At 48.2% G+C, this 19651-nt stretch overlaps 1 long non-coding RNA gene and 1 other non-coding gene across 3 annotated transcripts in view; one reads left to right on the top strand and one right to left on the bottom strand.

Moving 5' to 3' along the window:
* LOC140424829 (uncharacterized) overlaps positions 1 to 19651 on the bottom strand; it is a 312594-nt gene that overhangs the window by 35075 nt on the left and 257868 nt on the right. The gene's annotated exons all lie outside the window — the stretch shown is intronic.
* On the top strand, positions 13840 to 13911 carry trnac-gca (transfer RNA cysteine (anticodon GCA)). The gene has a single exon. It is a non-coding gene; the product is annotated as a tRNA-Cys (tRNA).

Consider the following 19651-nt stretch of genomic DNA (forward strand, 5'->3'; position numbering starts at 1 on the left):
TCATACCGGTGCCAAAGAAGAACCAGTCAATGTGCCTCAACGACGACGTCCAGTGGCTGCATTACAGCCTGGTATGGCAACTGCTCGGCCCAAGACCATAAGAAACTACAGAGAGTCGAGAGCACCGACCAGTCCATCACGCGAACGCATCTCCCATACATTGACGATGTCTACAACTCCTTCTGCCTTGGGAAAGCCGGCAGCAAAATCAAAGACCCCTTCCACCCAAGTTATTCTCCCTTCCAACCCCTTCCATAGGGCAGGAGATAAAAAAAGTCTGAGAACACACACTGACAGATTCAAAAACAACGGGCATGATTTTCCGGCGGCGGGATCCTCCGTTTCGCCAGCAGCTCTCACGCCTGTGTATTTCCCGGACGGTGTGGGGGTGTTCACAATGGGAAATCCCATTAGCCGGCTGCCGGGACGGAGGATTCCGCTACCAGCGGGGGCGCGCTGCACCAGAAAACGGGTGCGGTGGGACAGAGAATCCCACGCAGCTTCTTAATCACTGTTACCAGACTCTTATGGACTGACATGATCACTTCACACATCTCCTCTGCTGAGTAGCACTACGCTCCATATTTTCACTTTCATTTTTCATTTCATTTCATAAGCTTCACTCGATGTCTGTATTTACATTGCGTACTTATGTATATCCTGTGGGTTTTTTCATGTATGGAACAATCTATCTGGACTGTACGCAGAACAATACTTTTCACTGTACCTCGGTACATGCGACAATAAATCAGATCAAATCAAAGGCCACAAGGCATGGAAGGCTGCCTCTACCTCTGATGTGCATCCTGGGGACACACAGAATCACAGAATTTACAGTGCAGAAGGAGGCCATTCGGCCCATCGAGTCTGCATAGGCCCTTGGAAAGAGCACCCTACCTAAACCCATACCTCCACCCTATCCCCAAACTTCCACCCTATCCCTGTAACCCCACCTTACTTTACCTTTTTTGGACACTAAGGGCAATTTAGCATAGCCAATCCACCTACCCCTGCACATCTTTGGACTGTGGGAGGAAACTGGAGCACCCGGAGGAAACTCACGCATAATGGGGGAGAACGTGCGGACTCCGCACAGATAGTGACCCAAGCTGGGAATCAAACCTGGGATCCTGGTGCTGTGAAGCCATTGTGCTAACCACTATGCTACCGTGCTGCCCTATACACACCTAGACATACCACTAGACCAGGTAAGATCAAGAAGAGTGAGGAGCACTGAGTGGGTACTGGTGAGGTCACTACCTTTAACTAGGGGGAATGGAAATCGCTCACAGTGAAATGTTCACTATTAAAACATGTCACACCAAATACATGTGGAGCCTCCGTCACCTTAATTTTCACAGCAGCCTTTATCTCAGCCCCACCCTGTTGCCCTCCACTACTCCCCCCCCCCCCCGACCCCTCCAATCACTCCCAACCTGCCGGGCAGAGGGTCCAAGGTCAAAAGCCAGCAATGTGGACCACATTCAGAGGATAGGTGTGAGCGTGCTGTCAGCAGAAAGACAAGAGTCAGACTTTAGCAGAAACTAAGGAGCACAACTTTCCTCACAGCGAGGTATCATCACTCTCCTTGTATAGTGACCTGTTGGCAGTGCCAACACAGGTCCAGCGCCCTGGAGTGATGACAATTTTTTAAAGTTAGAATTCCGACAATGTAGGAGGAGGCCATTCGGCCCAGCGAGTCTGCATTAACCCTCTGGAAGAACACCCTACCTAGGCCCAGTTCCCCACTCTGTCCCTGTAACCCCACCTAACCTGCACATCCCTGGACACTAAGGGGCAATTTAGCATGACAAATCCACCTAATCTGCACAACTTTGGATTGTGGGAGGAACCCGGAGCACCCGGAGGAAACCCACGCAGACACGGGGAGAAAGCTCAAACTCCACACAGACAGTCACCCCAAGGCCTGAATTGAGCCCGGGTCCCTAGTGCTGTGAGGCAGCAGTGCTTACCACTGTGCCACCATGCCATCATGATACACAGATCCTTAGAGGGGGGAGCAGAGTGGTCGGGGAGGGGGACGGTGCGATGGGAGTGGAGGGTGGGGGTGGAGTGTATGGGGGGAATGGCACAAAGGGTGGGGAATGGGGGAAGGAATTGGGGAGGTGGTGGGAAATGGTGGGCAAGGTTGTACTGACAGACACAGCCTCGTCCTAGGAGAATCTGGAGATGATGTGGGCCTCCCTGGGCCTCCTGGCATGTCGGACCCGTGCCACTGCTGCCTGTCCTCCATGCTCCGGCTCTTCCTCGGGCTCGACCTCCAGCCCTACCTGATCCGCCTCGTGCTCCTCATCCTTAGATGAGGCTGCATGTCCCTCCGCCTCTTCCTGCCCCTTCTCCTCCTCCAGTATGTCATTCCTCTGCTGTGCCAGATTGTGGAGGGCACAACAGCAGACCACCACAAAGTGGGAGACCCTCTGGGGGTGTACAGCAAAGCAGCACCAGATCGGCCAAGGCATCGGAAGCACATTTTCAGCAGGCCGATGCATTGCTCAATGACAGCACAGGTGGTAACGTGGCTTCTGCCTCGGTCTCAGGCCTCCAAATTGGCATCATCAGCCATGACCTCAGTGGGTGTCTGTCGTCTCCCACGAGCCTACATGTCATCTTGGGGTGATCCTCGAAGACATTGGGGATATCCGAGTACTGCAGGATGTTGCTGTCATGCACGCTTCCAGGGTAGCAGACACACACATGCATGATTCTACGGCAGTGGCACACACGATCTGAACATTCAGGGAGTGGAACCCCTTCCTGTTAATGTAGGGCACTCCCTGATGTCCCTGCGCTCGCAGGGTGACATGCGTGCCATCAATCAACCCCTGGACCTGGGGCATCCCGGCGATGGAAGGGAATCTTGCAGCCTAGGCACCTTGGTGGGCCTGGTCAAGCTCGAAGGTGATATAGTCTGATGCACAAGTTGCTTGAAGATTGCGATAGGCCACACAGGTCCCTGCTCGAGCTCTGGAATGACCTAGTGGAGTAAAGGTTTAGGGCTGCAGTGACCTTCACGGCCACCAGGAGCAGGTGTCCGCCTCCACGGGCTGCCATGTCTGTGAGGATGTGGCACAGGTGCCACACTGTCTGTGTGCTGAGACCAGTGCTGAGAATATAAAAGCAGGGATGTATTTCTGAAGCTTTATAAAGCATTAGTTAGGCCCCATTTAGAATACTGTGAGCAATTTTGGGCCCCACACCTCAGGAAGGACATACTGGCACTGGAGCGGGTCCAGCGGAGATTCACACGGATGATCCCAGGAATGGTAGGCCTAACATACGATGAACGTCTGAGGATCCTGGGATTATATTCATTGGAGTTTAGGAGGTTGAGGGGAGATCTAATAGAAACTTACAAGATAATGAATGGCTTAGATAGGGTGGATGTTGGGAAGTTGTTTCCATTAACAGGGGAGACTAGGACCCGGGGGCACAGCCTTAGAATAAAAGGGAGTCACTTTAGAACAGAGATGAGGAGAAATTTCTTCAGCCAGAGAGTGGTGGGTCTGTGGAATTCATTGCCACAGAGGGCGGTGGAGGCCGGGACGTTGAGTGTCTTTAAGACAGAAGTTGATAAATTCTTGATTTCTCGAGGAATTAAGGGCTATGGAGAGAGAGCGGGTAAATGGAGTTGAAATCAGCCATGATTGAATGGTGGAGTGGACTCGATGGGCCGAATGGCCTTACTTCCGCTCCTATGTCTTATGGTCTTATAAGACCATAAGATATAGGACAGAATTAGGCCACTCGGCCAATCGGGTCTGCTCCGCCACTCAATCGTGGCTGATATTTTCTCATCCCCATTTCCTGCCTTCTCCCCACAACCCCTGATATCCTTATTAATCAAGAACCATTGAAGATGCAGCCTTCTGCGGCATTTGTTGTCTGTCAGATCATGGAATGACAATGAAGCCTGTACACCTTGGGACGTCGCAGGCCTCACCTTCTGGGTCCCTCCTCAACCTGATGGGCGGCCAGTTCTTCAAGGGTGTGACGGCCCCCTGCACATGGGGTGCAGCCTCCGGCCTCAGTTGTCATTGCTGACTTCTACGGCGTCTGACCACCTCGGCTGCCACAAACAATACAAGGGCAGCCCCCACAGGATACAGTAACATTGTTTTACCTGGAAGGAATTGGAGAAGGAGAGATGCCGGCAATCAGGTAGGGATTCCATCAAATCCCCTAGGCCTCCCCCACTCTTACCATGGCTGTTCCGCTTTCTCTCAGAGTGCCATCCAGTGAGCCAGTTGTGTTGGCAAACCTTGCTCTGCACACTCACCCCCAGCCACATCAAGAGCCCCTAGACCTCCGATCTCTGCTGTGAACATTAGGAAGGCCGTGCTCAGCTGTCCCACGCTCATCCACACACTTATCTATTGGCCTCGAGAGGATCTTCAATGGTGAAGTCCTGCTCTTTAATGTTTGATTGTTGGCAGCTGCCTCTATGGCACTGATGCTCCTAGAGTTCAGGCACACTGTTCAGGCATCAAAGGTTGCTGGACATGCAATGCACTAATCATCCTCTGAAAGACGTGTGCCCTCGAGGAGGCACTTGGGAGTTGAGGAGTGTGAAGTGCTCTCACAACTAACAACGCTAATTCCAAATTTGAAATAGCCTTCAGCTGTGAAGCTATAGGCTGCTCACAGTCAAAGGGAGTGAAGTAGAATTTCAGGAGAGAAGCTGCAGCAAGTCTCTGTCCTGGAAGTGTTTGGTAGGACAGACAGGCTGCAGCTGTGGTTGCCCCTCTTATTGGTCTCCACAATATTTAAAGATGGCTTGAAGGCCTCAAAGATGCAAAGCCCCTCACCCCCAGCCCAGGGATGACCTCTGACCTGGAACTCTTCAGCCTCCCGACCATTGCGGAACTTGTGAAAACGACGCCCGCGTGACGTCCTGTTGAGGAGTCGGGTAATTCCCAGGAGGCCGCTGCATTCGACTTCAATCTCGCTAATGGGTGGGATTAAAATGAATGCAAATTAGGGTTCACGATATTCTCGCCATTTTTGGCTGAGATCCGGAACTTGCCATCGGGAGCGGGCTGGGTGAATCGTAAAATGGCCGACCCGAATCTCGATTTTGCCGCTATTTGCCCTGCGCACCCCGATCTGCGCAGGCACAACACGGTCGCTGAATCGCACCTGCAGTCATTGATTGTGTTCTGTAGCTTAGCTGCTTTCAGATTGTTTGTAGATGAATTTCCTTCATTAGTATGCAGTCACTGGGGACAGAATCCGCACAGTCCACCTTAGAATCGTCAACATCCTTGAGCAAGTGTGAGGGGTGTCAATAATCTACTTAATAGACGGAAGTGCAAACCTAGATTAGAACATTAGTCAGACCCAACCGAGAGTGCTAAATTCAGAATATATGTTGTCACATATTCCTGCAAACCACATTTTAGTACACCTTTTCAAAAAAAAACTGAATTCTAATATCTCGTGCAAAAATAAAACCCTTTTGACGCATTGAAGAGGAATAACTGGAAATCACGGTGGCAATAATAATTGATAAATGCAACATTCACTTTCCATTATGTTAATGATGGGCATTAACCCAGTTATTTTCTTTTTGTCTTATGAAATTCTGTTCCAGCTCTTACAGCTACCTTTCATATTTAGAATATTTTTGGCTCGAACAGTCAGAAAATGTACAAGTTTAAAAAATCCTCCTCTGAGGGAGCATGTCTCATCCTTCAAGAAATCCATTCTCACACATCAGCATTCATATTCCCCCCCGCTAATTTATACATTCACTATTGCCGCGAGTTGCTCTCTCCCATTTGGAATTCTCCTCAGAATATAAGTCATCAAACTCGGGTTACATCTGTGGCTTACGTTATGGCCTGCTCATGCCCCGTGCAACTCGAGCGCAGTCCCTCGTCTGCGCCTCACATGACTGTTATTCAAAACTGTTTTCGAGCTGCCTGGCTTTTCAGAGGCTGTGTCAAGTTTTATGAAGCTGCTGACCAGTTCTTGCGAGCTTTTCGGGCTGGCGTGTGAGCATCTGCGGCAGACTGGCTCTGAGACTAATGCAGCACAATTAGTCGTCTCAGTTCTTGACGCTGGAATCTGAATCATGCAGTAATAATTAAGCAACAAACTTTCCAAGGGAGCTAAGATTACATGCATCATCAAAAACTGAATCTGTGAAATTCTGCAGCCTGTTCAGATGAGGAAAAACATGAGGAAAAGATTCTGAATGAAGAATAATCCCAACTTGCGCTTATGTAACATCTTTTAGCAGGGTAAAATGTGGCAGGGAGCTTCACATGGGTGTTACTAACCAAAGTTTGACGCCAAGCCTCAAAAAGAGCCATTGGGCGGATGAACAAAAGTTTTCTTTTCTCGCTAATGGGTCCTTACGCGGCACCCATTACCCGCGCATGCGCAGCTGGGGCAGCCCAAACCTGCGCGTGCACAGTTGGGCCGCGCCATCCAGCGCATGTGTGGAGAACGTCTTATGCACGCCGGCCCCTCACCAACATGGAGCCAGTGTTCTGGGGTCGCACGCAGAAGGAGGTAGGCCCGGGGGGGGAGGCTGGCCCGCCGATCAGTGGACCCCGATCGCGGGCCAGACCCCATCGGAGGCCACCCCGGTGAAGGAGCCCCCCCCCCCTCCCCCCCCCCCCCCCCCACAGGCCGCCCCCCCTAGCGTTCCCTCAGAGTTCCCGTCGGCAGCGACCAGGGGTGGACGGCGCCGGCGGTAACGGCCACTCGCCCCTCCGGCCGGAGAATCGCCGCTCGCCGGTTCTCCGAGCGGCCCGGTGCGAATCCCGCGCCGCTGGTTTTCGGGGGGTGGGAGAATCACGTGCGGGGATCGGGGCAGCATGGCGCGATTCACGCGGCGCCCCGGCGATTCTCCCGGGCAGCCTGTGGGGGCAGGGGGGGAGAATAGCGCCCTTAATACTTTTGGCCCCTTCTCTGACTATAAATTAAATCTAGGTCAGAGTGAATGTTTTCCAGTCAACCCCAAGGGAAATGAGCCAGTTTGGGAACGTTACCCTTTCACCTTTCCAGTACCCCTTACTGTTACTTGGGGGTCATGGTAGCCCACAATCGGGCCTCACTCCATAAATTGAATTATTCCAGCATGATCAACAATGCTAGAATGGACCTACAGAGATGGAAAAACCTTCCTTTATCTTTGGCTGGCAGGATTGAAATAATAAAAATAAACATACTCCATTGATTTTTATTTTTCTTTCAATGCCTCCCCATTTTTCTGCCCAAATCCTTTTGTATCAAGGATAATAAATTGATATCCGCCTTTATCTGGGCAGGCAAGAATCCCAGAATCCGGAGTGTTCTACTCCAGAGGGAAAGACAAACGGGGGCTTTGCCCTCCTAAACTTATTGTTTTATTACTGAGCCACCAATATCCAAAAAATCTTACTGTGGATCAGCAATCCCGGTTCAATCTGGAGCTTGATAGAGGCTCTTGCACTACATCCACTCTCCTTGCTATAGTTACTTCACCATTGCCCTTCTCTCCCATTCTCATCTCTTAGAATCTGGAAACAGTTCCGACAACATTGTGAACTCCTCTCCTTTTCTTCACCGGCTCCTATCTGCAGCAACCACCTTTTCTTACCTTCAGGGCTGGACTTAACCTTTCACTTGTGGGAATTGAAGAGACTCGAGCACTTTGATAACCTGATCATAGAGGGAAGGTTTGACAGTTTTAGAGAATTAGCGAACAAATTTCAGCTACCCAGCGCTAGTCTTTTTCACTACTTTCAAGTTCGCAATTTCACCCATTCGGCTTTCCCTTCCTTTCCGTTGGCTCCACCTTCCACTTTATCAGAGAGGACCTTTTCCAGCCTGATAAGGGGTCTATCTCAGTCCTATATGCCCACATTTTCTCATCCGATCCCTCCCCACTGAACAGAGTGAGGATGAAATGGGAGAGTGAACTGGGCCCTATACTCACAAGTGAGGTTTGGAGAGAGGCCCTTTACAGTGTCAACTCCATGTCCCATTGAGTCTAATTCAGTTCAAAGTGCCTCATAGGACACACTTCACCAACGCAAGGATGAGTGAGTTTTTCCAGAATGTTGAGAACAGATGTTACCACTGTTCACTTGCCCCCGCAGATCACACATATATGTTGTGTCCTGCCCCAGACTCGCCAGCTTTTGAGCTTACTTTCTTAATGCCAAGTCTAATATTCTCCGATTAGATTTACAGCCATGCCAGCTGTAATAAATCAGGCCATCCAACAAGAACATTACTTCTCAAACAGGGGTGTTACATTAGCCATTTTCCAGCCCTCTGACACCCTCTCTGACTCCCGTGATTCCTGAAAGATCACCATTAGTACCTCCACAATCTCCTCCTATTTCGTTCAGAATCTTGGGGTGTAGTCAATCTGGTCCGGGTGATTTATCCGCCTTCAGACTTTTCAGCTTCCCCAACACTTTCTCCTCAGTGATGGTCACCAAACCCACCACTGCCCCCTGACTCTCTTGGCGTTCTGGTATGCCACTGGTGTTTTCCACAGTGAAGACTGATGCAAAGTATCTATTCAGTTCCTCAGCCATATCTTTGTTCCCTATTAGAACATAGAACATAGAACGATACAGCACAGTACAGGCCCTTCGGCCCACGATGTTGCACCGAAACAAAAGCCATCTAACCTACACTATGCCATTATCATCCATATGTTTATCCAATAAACTTTTAAATGCCCTCAATGTTGGCGAGTTCACTACTGTAGCAGGTAGGGCATTCCACGGCCTCACTCCTCTTTGCGTAAAGAACCTACCTCTGACCTCTGTCCTATATCTATTACCCCTCAGTTTAAAGCTATGTCCCCTCGTGCCAGCCATTTCCATCCGCGGGAGAAGGCTCTCACTGTCCACCCTATCCAACCCCCTGATCATTTTGTATGCCTCTATTAAGTCTCCTCTTAACCTTCTTCTCTCCAACGAAAACAACCTCAAGTCCATCAGCCTTTCCTCATAAGATTTTCCCTCCATACCAGGCAACATCCTGGTAAATCTCCTCTGCACCCGCTCCAAAGCCTCCACGTCCTTCCTATAATGTGGTGACCAGAACTGTACGCAATACTCCAAATGCGGCCGTACCAGAGTTTTGTACAGCTGCAACATGACCTCCTGACTCCGGAACTCAATCCCTCTACCAATAAAGGCCAACACTCCAGAGGCCTTCTTCATAACCCTATCAACCTGGGTGGCAACTTTCAGGGATCTATGTACATGGACACCTAGATGCCTCTGCTCATCCACACTTCCAAGAACTTTACCATTAGCCAAATATTCTGCATTCCTGTTATTGCTTCCAAAGTGAATCACCTCACACTTCTCTACATTAAACTCCATTTGCCACCTCTCAGCCCAGCTCTGCAGCTTATCTATATCCCTCTGTAACCTGCTACATCCTTCCACACTACCGACAACACCACCGACTTTAGTATCGTCTGCAAATTTACTCACCCACCCTTCTGCGCCTTCCTCTAGGTCATTGATAAAAATGACAAACAGCAACGGCCCCAGAACAGATCCTTGTGGTACTCCACTTGTAACTGAACTCCATTCTGAACATTTCCCATCAACCACCACCCTCTGTCTTCTTTCAGCTAGCCAATTTCTGATCCACATCTCTAAATCACCCTCAATCCCCAGCCTCCGTATTTTCTGCAATAGCCTACCGTGGGGAACCTTATCAAACGCTTTGCTGAAATCCATATACACCACATCAACTACTCTACCCTCGTCTACCTGTTCAGTCACCTTCTCAAAGAACTCGATAAGGTTTGTGAGGCATGACCTACCCTTCACAAAGCCATGCTGACTATCCCTGATCATATTATTCCTATCTAGATGATTATAAATCTTGTCTCTTATAATCCCCTCCAAGACTTTACCCACTACAGACGTGAGGCTCACCGGTCTATAGTTGCCGGGGTTGTCTCTGCTCCCCTTTTTGAACAAAGGGACCACATTTGCTATCCTCCAGTCCTCTGGCACTATTCCTGTAGACAATGATGACATAAAAATCAAAGCCAAAGGTCCAGCAATCTCTTCCCTGGCCTCCCAGAGAATCCTAGGATAAATCCCATCAGGACCCGGGGACTTATCTATTTTCAGCCTGTCCAGAATTGCCAACACCTCTTCCCTACGTACCTCAATGCCATCTATTCTATTAGCCTGGGTCTCAGCATTCTGCTCCACAACATTATCTTTTTCCTGAGTGAATACTGACGAAAAATATTCATTTAGTATCTCGCCTATCTCTTCAGGCTCCACACACAACTTCCCATCCCTGTCCTTGACTGGTCCTACTCTTTCCCTAGACATTCGCTTATTCCTGACATACCTATAGAAAGCTTTTGGGTTTTCCTTGATCCTACCTGCCAAATACTTCTCATGTCCCCTCCTTGCTCGTCTTAGCTCTCTCTTTAGATCCTTCCTCGCTACCTTGTAACTATCCATCGCCCCAACTGAAACTTCACACCTCGGGCGTCATTCTCCGACCCCCCGCCGGGTCGGAGAATGGCCGTTGGCCGCCGTGAATCCCGCCCCCGTCCCCTCCGAAGTCTCCGGTACCGGAGATTGGACGGGGTCGTGAATCGGGCCGCGCCGGTTGGCGGGATCCCCCGCTGGATTCTCCGGCCCGAATGGGCCGAAGTCCCGCCCAGAAATTGCCTGTCCCGCCGGCGTAAATCAAACCTGGTATTTACCGGCGGGACCAGGCGGCGTGGGCGGGCTCCGGGGTCCTGGGGGGGGGCGCGGGGCGATCTGACCCCGGGGGGTGCCCCCACGGTGGCCTGGCCCGCGATCGGGGCCCACCGATCCGCGGGCGGGCCTGTGCCGTGGGGGCACTCTTTTCCTTCCGCCTCCGCCACGGCCTCCACCATGGCAGAGGCGGAAGAGACTCTCCCCACTGCGCATGCGCGGGAAACTGACAGCGGCCGCTGACGCTCCCGCGCATGCGCCGCATTTCCGCGCCAGCTGGCGGGGCAAGAAACGCCATTTCCACCAGCTGGTAGGGCGGAAATCCCTCCGGCGTCGGCCTAGCCCCTCAATGTTGGGGCTAGGCCGCCAAAGATGCGGAGCATTCCGCACCTTTGGGCCGGCGCGATGCCCGTCTGATTGGCGCCGTCTTTGGCGCCAGTCGGCGGACATCCCGCCGTTGGGGGAGAATTTCGCCCCTCATCTTCACATAGGCCTCCTTCTTCCTCTTCACAAGAGATTCCACTTCTTTGGTAAACCACGGTTCCCTCGCTCGACGCCTTCCTCCCTGCCTGACCGGTACATACTTATCAAGAACACGCAGTAGCTGATCCTTGAACAAGCTCCACTTATCCAGTGTGCCCAACACTTGCAGCCTACTTCTCCACCTTATCCCCCCCAAGTCACGTCTAATGGCATCATAATTGCCCTTCCCCCAGCTATAACTCTTGCCCTGCGGTGTATACTTATCCCTTTCCATCATTAACGTAAACGTCACCGAATTGTGGTCACTGTCCCCAAAGTGCTCTCCTACCTCCAAATCCAACACCTGGCTGGTTCATTACCCAAAACCAAATCCAACGTGGCCTCGCCTCTTGTTGGCCTGTCAACATATTGTGTCAGGAAACCCTCCTGCACACACTGTACAAAACACGACCCATCTAATGTACTCGAACTATATCTTTTCCAGTCAATATTTGGAAAGTTAAAGTCTCCCATAATAACTACCCTGTTACTTTCGCTCTTATCCAGGATCATCCTCACCATCCTTTCCTTTACATCCCTAGAAGTATTTGGAGGCCTATAGAAGACTCCCAACAGTGTGACCTCTCCTTTCATGTTTCTAACCTCAGCCCATACTACCTCGGAAGATGAGTCCCCATCTAGCATCCTCTCCGCCACCGTAATACTGCTCTTGACTAGCAGCGCCACACCTCCCCCTCTTTTGCCTCCTTCTCTGAGCTTACTAAAACACCTAAACCCCGGAACCTGCAACATCCATTCCTGTCCCTGCTCTATCCATGTCTCCAAAATGGCCACAGCATCGAAGTCCCAGGTACCAACCCATGCTGCCAGTTCCCCTACCTTATTTCGTATACTCCTGGCATTGAAGTAGACACACTTCAAACCACCTACCTGAACACTGGCCCCCTCCTGCGACGTCAAATCTGTGCTCCTGACCTCTATACTCTCATTCTCCCTTACCCTAAAACTACAATCCAGGTTCCCATGCCCCTGCTGCATTAGTTGAAACACCCCCAGAGAGCTTCTCCAGCACCATTTTCCAGTGGTCCAATGTCCAATGTCCATTCTTACCTCTCTCTTACCTTTTATATATCGGAAGAAAATCTCTTGGAATCTTTTTTTATATTGCTAGCATATTTCATCTTCTCCCCACTTATTGTTTTTTCAGTTGCTCTCTGCTTGCTTTTAAAGATATCCCAATCCTCTGGTTTCCCATTAATCATGGCCACATTGTATACTTTTTCCTTTACTTTTATGCTGTCCCTGACTTCCCTTGTCGGCCATGGTCGCCTCATCCTCCCCTTAGCATGTTTCCTCCTACTTGGGATGAATTTCTGTTGTGCCTCCCTAATAACCCCAACAAACTCCTGCCATTGCTGTTCCACTGTCTTCCCTGCTAGGCTCCCCTTTCAATTAACTCTGGCCAGTTCCTCCCTCATGTCTTTGTAGTTACCCTTATTCAACTGTAATGCTGTTGCATCTGATTCATGCTTCTCCCTCTCAAACTGCAGGGTAAATTCTCTCATATTGTGACCACTACCCCATAAATGTTCCTTCACCTTAAGTTCCCTAATCAAGTCTGCCTCATTACACATCACCAAATCCAGAATTGCCTGTTCCCTAGTAGGCTCTGTCACAAGCTGCTCCAAAAAAACATCTCTTAGACATTCCACAAATTCCTTTTCTTGGGATCCACTACCAACCTGATTTTCCCAGTCCACCTGCATATTGAAGTCCCCCATGATTATTGTAATATTGCCTTTTTTATATGCCTTTTCTATCTCCTGATTTAATTTCCGCCCCACAGCCTGACTACTGCTCGGGGTCTGTACATAACTCCCATCAGGGATTTTTTTCCTTTTCAATTCCTCAACTCCACACCTTCTACAGACTCTACACCTTCTGACCCTCTATCGCTTCTTATTCTCGATTTAATTTCATTTCTTACTAACAAGGGGTATGGAGGGAAAACCTTCTGAGGAAAGGCTGATGGACTTGAGGTTGTTTTCGTTGGAGAGAAGAAGGTTAAGAGGAGACTTAATAGAGGCATACAAAATGATCAGGGGGTTGGATAGGGTGGACAGTGAGAGCCTTCTCCCGCGGATGGAAATGGCTGGCACGAGGGGACATAACTTTAAACTGAGGGGTAATAGATATAGGACAGAGGTCAGAGGTAGGTTCTTTACGCAAAGAGTAGTGAGGCCGTGGAATGCCCTACCTGCTACAGTAGTGAACTCGCCAACATTGAGGGCATTTAAAAGTTTATTGGATAAACATATGGATGATAATGGCATGGTGTAGGTTCGATGGCTTTTGTTTCGGTGCAACATCGTGGGCCGAAGGGCCTGTACTGCGCTGTATTGTTCTATGTTCTATGTTCTATAAGGCACCCCCGCCCCATCTGCCAGTCATTTCAATCGGACACACATCCTTGGATATTTAGATCCCAGCCCTGATCTCTTGCAGCCACATCTCTATGATGCCCACAACATCATACCCACCAATTTCCATGTGCGCACCAAGCTCATTTACCTTGTTTCGCATACTGTGTGCATTTACGTATAACTCCCTCAGTCCTGACCGCCCCCCCCTTCTCATAGTTGGGGTTATAGCTCAGTGGTAGAGCATTTGACTGCAGATCAAAAGGTCTCTGGTTCAAATCCAGATGTCCCCAATGCTGTTTGGCTGGCATGTCTCCTTCATTGCAACAATTTAAGGGGCTGGTTTAGCACAGTAGGCTAAACAGCTGGCTTGTAATGCAGAATAAGGCCAGCAGTGTGGGTTCAATACCTGTACCAAACAGGCGCCAGAATGTGGCGACTCGGGGCTTTTTACAGTAACTTCATTGAAGCCTACTTGTGACAATAAGCTATTATTATTAGTTGTCCTCTTATTTGCTGTCCCTGAAGTTACATTCCTGCTGTTTTCCGTACTCTGTTCTATTACTTATCTTGAAACTTTACTAACCCCCCCCCTTTAACTAGTTTAAAGTCCTCATTATTAACCTGCCTTCTCCTTTAACTTTGATTTCTAATTTTCCATCCAACTGGACCCTACCCCACTACAGCCCTAGTTATGCGATTCACCAGGACTCTGCTCCCAGCATGATTCAGATGAAGACCATCCCATCGGAACAGCTCCCTCCTTCCCAAGTACTGGTGCCAATGTCTCACGAATTCGAACCCATTTCTCCCACACAAACCTTTGAGCCATGCATTTTCCTATTTAATCTTATTGACCCTGTGCCAATTAGCTCGTGGCTCACGTAGTAATCCAGAGATTATTACCTTTACGGTTCCGCTTTTTAATTTAATTTATCCTAGCTGCTCATATTCCCTTCGCAGAACCTCGGTCCTTGCTCTACCTAAGTCATCGGTATCTACGTGGACCATGACAACTGGAACTTTCTCCTCCCCCTCCAAGTTCCTCTGCAGTCCAGATGAGCTATCCCGAACCCGAGCAACAGGTAGGCAACACAACCTTCAGGATCCTTGATTCTGGTCACAGAGAACCGTGTTTATGTCCCGAAATATACTATCCCCAATTATGACTACATTTCTTTCCTCTCCCCACAATTGAATAGCTCACTGTACCACGGTGCTTTGGTCAGTTTGTTCTTCCTCCCTGCAGTCCCTGCTCTCATCCACAAAAGGAGCAAGCATCTTGAACCTATTGGAAAAGGACAAGGACTGAGTCTCCTACAGCCGTACCTCCTGGATCCCTCTACCTTCCTCACTCATAATCACACCCTCCTGTCCCTGACTACTAGCGAATTCAAGGTAGTTAGTCTAAGGGGTGTTGATTAGTAGAGTTGACCACGGAGAACCGATGGACGTGGTTTATTTAGACTTTCAGAAGGCTTTCGATAAGGTCTCACAGAATAGATTAATATGTAAAGTTCAAGTGCAAGGGATTACAAGTAGTGTCATGAGATGGAAAGAAAGCTGGTTAGCAGACAGGATGCAAAAAGTTGGAGTAAATGGGTCTTTGTCTGATTGGCAGGCAGTGATTAGTGGGGCACAGCAGGGATCTGTAGTAGGACCCTGGAATGTTCTTAACGAATGGCCTGATTTATGCTACAAGAACACTTGTAGCTAAAGCTCTAAACAATTTATTAACATTAACTGTGGGTCTAATATACACAAAACAACAGTTGAATAAACGTATGAACATACACAAACCATTATCTGTCTCCCAGGAACAATGGTGATGCTCTGTAACTCAATAGTGCGAGATATGGATCAGATTGCCTTCTTCAACAATTGCCTGACAATATGTACACCTTTTTCGACTTTGCCATTGGCTTTTGGGTACAGTGGACTTGACGTGACGTGATTGAAATCATATGTGACTGCAACGTGTTGTCACTCTTTACAGCTAAAACGAGGACCGTTGTCACTCATGACGACTTGAGGTATTCCGTATCCAGCAAATATTGACTTGGTATGCAGTTTTACACTGCTTGCTGTTATGCTTGACAGTCGAGCCATTTTGGGATAGTTTGAAAAATAGTTGATGATAATTGAGTAATCTTGCCTTCGTAAGCGAAAGAGATCCATAGCTACTTTCTGCCATGGTTCCGTAGGTAAATCAGATATTTGCATAGGTTCTCTTGTGTCACAACAACTGACAATTCTGTCAATATCCTGGTTTATACCTGGCCAGTAAACAGAGTCACAAGCCCTCCATTTACACTTCTCAATCCCGAGATGTCCTTCATGTATCCTCTTTTTAAAAATAAATTTAGAGTACCCAATTCATTTTTTTCAATTAAGGGGCAATTTAGTGTGGCCAATCCAACTACCTTGCACATCTTTGGGTTGTGGGGGTGAAACCCCCGCAAACACTGGGAGAATGTGCAAACTCCACACGGACAGTGACCCAGAGCCGGGATCGAACCTGGGACCTCGGCGCCGTGAGGCAGCAGGGTTAACCCACTGCGCCACCGTGCTGCCCGTTCATGTATCCTCTTAAGTACATTCTTGCGAAGAGATTGAGGAGTAACTATAGTCAACCCAAGTACCACTACATTAATGATGCTGAATTCAGATTTTATATTGTAGAACTCCATACGTTGATCTCTGGGCCAGTGTGAGTTGATGTTCCTCATCACCTCTTGAAGAGTTTGATCCTTCCTGGTCTCTTCTTGGATTTCCTATCTGATACTGGTAATAGGGTAGAAATCAGATCAACATGCAGATCTACATCTTCAGCAATTTCACTACTAATAGTTTGTATCGGAGCTTAAGATAATGCAAATTCTTTAAATTGTGTCTTGTTGGCGAATGGTACTGCACTAAAATCAGTGAACATATCGCTGAATTTGCTGATAATGTTCTCAGAATTGTTGGAGTACTGATGCAATCCTTTGTCGATTCTATATACTAACTGCACTAGACCTCATTTTTCACAGGACTGATCACTTAATAATGAATCCAAGCCCTTGGATACAATACAGAATGGGACGGATGAAACTGTGTTCTTCACCACCACATTCAGGTCACAAGCACCATAACATTTAATGTTTGAACCATTATAATCTCTCAGAGATATTTTGTGATTTCTTCCAATCGGCTGAATTTTTAGATTTTTTAAATGAGTCATGCTGTTTAAATTGGTTTTGGCACCAGTCTCTAACTTCAATTGGACCACTTCAAGTGGTAGCAGCCATTTGTTCTCATTAACGGCGTTTATTTTAAATGGAGTAGCAATTTGAGTTTTTTTAAGTGCTGGAGAATTTTTTGTTGTCTCCAAAAAGTTCTTCTTCTCTGCTATTATTCCAACAAACAATGATGTTTCAACACTGGAGACTGTGCGCTGGATTCTTAATTCTGGGGCTATATCCCCACGACGGCGTGGTAAGGGTGGCATTTTATGCCAGCCAAAATGGTGCAAAATGGCCACTGATTCGCCATTTTGCTGGGAGCTAGCAGGACGGCAGTGTAGAGCATCCGGCTCTAGCTGTCGATATGCCCCGAAGAATTTCTCAGTCCGTGGCCGCGTATGCACACGGCAGGGGTCTGCAGCAGCCGCTCCGTGCTGCATGGCGGAGGGTGCTCGCAGACCCAACCTGCAAAATAGTCTCCCCCTTTGGCCGGCTCGCACGCCCAGGACCACCCCCCTATGGTGCCCCCAGCCCCGAATAATGACCCCCGCTGCCTGCAGATCATCCCTCCCCCGATTGCGGCAGCGCTGGACTGAGTACGCAGCTGCCACGCCAAGTTCCTGACGGGTGAGACCACACGCGTCCCACGCCGTCAGGAATTCGGCGGAGCGTGGGGAGAGGGTGGCCTCAGGCAGTGCCCTGAGGCCGCCGATACATGACACGGCGTACTCCTAGAATATGCTGCTTTGGAGGGGGCGGCGCATCGCGAAAGCCCCCGATTTGGTCGGAATTGGGTATTCTCCGGCTGATCGCCGAAAACGATTTCGGAGTCGGCGACCAGAGAATCCCACCCCGGGTCTTCCACTGTGCAAACTGATCTGAGCTTGCCTTCAGAGTAACAATTCTGAGCAATGTGATTTTTTTCTTTGCATCTGGAACAAAACTTGGCTAACACTGGACACTGCCTTTGACCACATCTTTTAAATTGAAAAACATCGTCCCAAACTTAACCTATTTGTTGGTATGTGAGGAGCTGCAGGAACGTTCCTGCCTTTCTTTAGAAGTTTTCTGCCTTTTTGGAAAAAGGGTGGCAACCGGAGTGCTTTCCTCCAAGTAGACTCCACCATTATTGAGAATCATTTTAGAATGCTATGCTGTTTGCTCGTGAACCTGGAAAATCTTAACTGTTTGTTCCAAGGACAGCTCCGATTCCCTCAGTAACCGCTCCCTCAGCTTATTTTCATTCACACCAAACACAATCTGGTCCCGAATCATGGAAGATTCAACACAGAGAAATTACAGGTTTTAGCTTTTAACTTTAAACCAATGATGAAATGATCTATGGACTCTTCTTCTTTTGTAAAGATGATCTAAGTACATAGCGTTCATAAATTTCACTCTTTCTGGGGGTGCAATGTTCATCAAATCTTTGAATTACTTCATTAAAATTTTAACTATCTTCATCGTTTGCAAATTTAAACATATTAAACAAAGCAATTGCTTTGGGAACTGCCGCTGTTAGGAGCATCACTACCTTACATGAATCTGATTGATCTCCTAAATTTACTGCAGTAAGAAACAGATTAAATTGTTGTTTAAACACATGGCAGATGCTGTCCACATTACCATGAAATCTGAGACTCATTGGTGGCTTCAACGACTCTGTGTAGTTCATTCTTGCAGCCTTCAAAATCTTCAAATCTCTGTGGACCTCGTGGCAGGCTTCACTCGATGATGTGATAGTTTTTTCTCAACGTTTAATACAATCCAACCCTGGTACCATGTAATGTTCTTGTCAGATGGCCTGATTAATATTATAAGAACACTTGTAGCTAAAGCTAAAAAATATTTATTAACATTAACTGTGGGTCAAATATATATAAAACAACAGATGAACAACAGTATAAACATGCACAAATCACTATCTGTCTCCCAGCTCCCTAGCCAGAACGAGGTCATTTGACTCTAACATTCACTTATATATTAATGAGACTCCTCGTGGTCAGTCAGTGAATTACAACACAACCATGACATCATGACAGACTCCAACTGTTCACATTATATATGAATGATTTGGACAAGGGAACTAAATGTATTATTTCCAAATTTGCAGATGATACAAAGTTGGGTAGAGGGTGAACTGTGAGCAGGATACAGAGATGATTCTGAGGAATTTGGACTGACTGAGTGAATGGGCACATGCATGGTAGCTGCAGTATAATGTGGCTAAATGTGAGGTTATCCGCTTCGGTAACAAAAATAGGAAGACAGATTATTATTTGAATGGGTGTAAATTGAAAGAGGCGGGTACTCAGTGTTCTCATGCATCAGTCGGTGAAGGTTAGCGCACAGGTATAGCAGGCAGTAAAGAAGGCAAATGGTATGTTGGCCTTCATAGCGAGGGTTTTTGAGTATAGGAATAGGGATGGTTACTGTAATGTACAGGGCATTGGTGAGGCCGTACTGTGTGCAGTTTTGATGTCCTCATCTGAAGAAGGATGTTCTTGCTACGGAGGGAGTGTAGCAAAGGTTTACAAGGCTGATTCCTTGGATTGCGGGACTGTTATATGAGGAGAGACTAAATCCGTTAGGATTATATTCATTGGAGTTTAAAAGAGTGAGAGCGGATCTCACAGAAACATACAAAGTTCCAACATGACTAGAAAGGGTAGATTCAGAAAGAATGTTCCCGATGGTAGGGTGTCCCGAACTAGGGGTCATAGTTTGAGGATAAGGGGCAGACCTTTTAGGACTGAGGTGAGGAGAAGTTTCGGCACCCAGAGAGTGGTGCATTTGTGGAATTTGCGAC

The sequence above is a fragment of the Scyliorhinus torazame genome, chromosome 6 (assembly GCF_047496885.1).
Source record: "Scyliorhinus torazame isolate Kashiwa2021f chromosome 6, sScyTor2.1, whole genome shotgun sequence".
In the NCBI taxonomy this organism is placed as follows: Eukaryota; Metazoa; Chordata; class Chondrichthyes; order Carcharhiniformes; family Scyliorhinidae; genus Scyliorhinus; species Scyliorhinus torazame.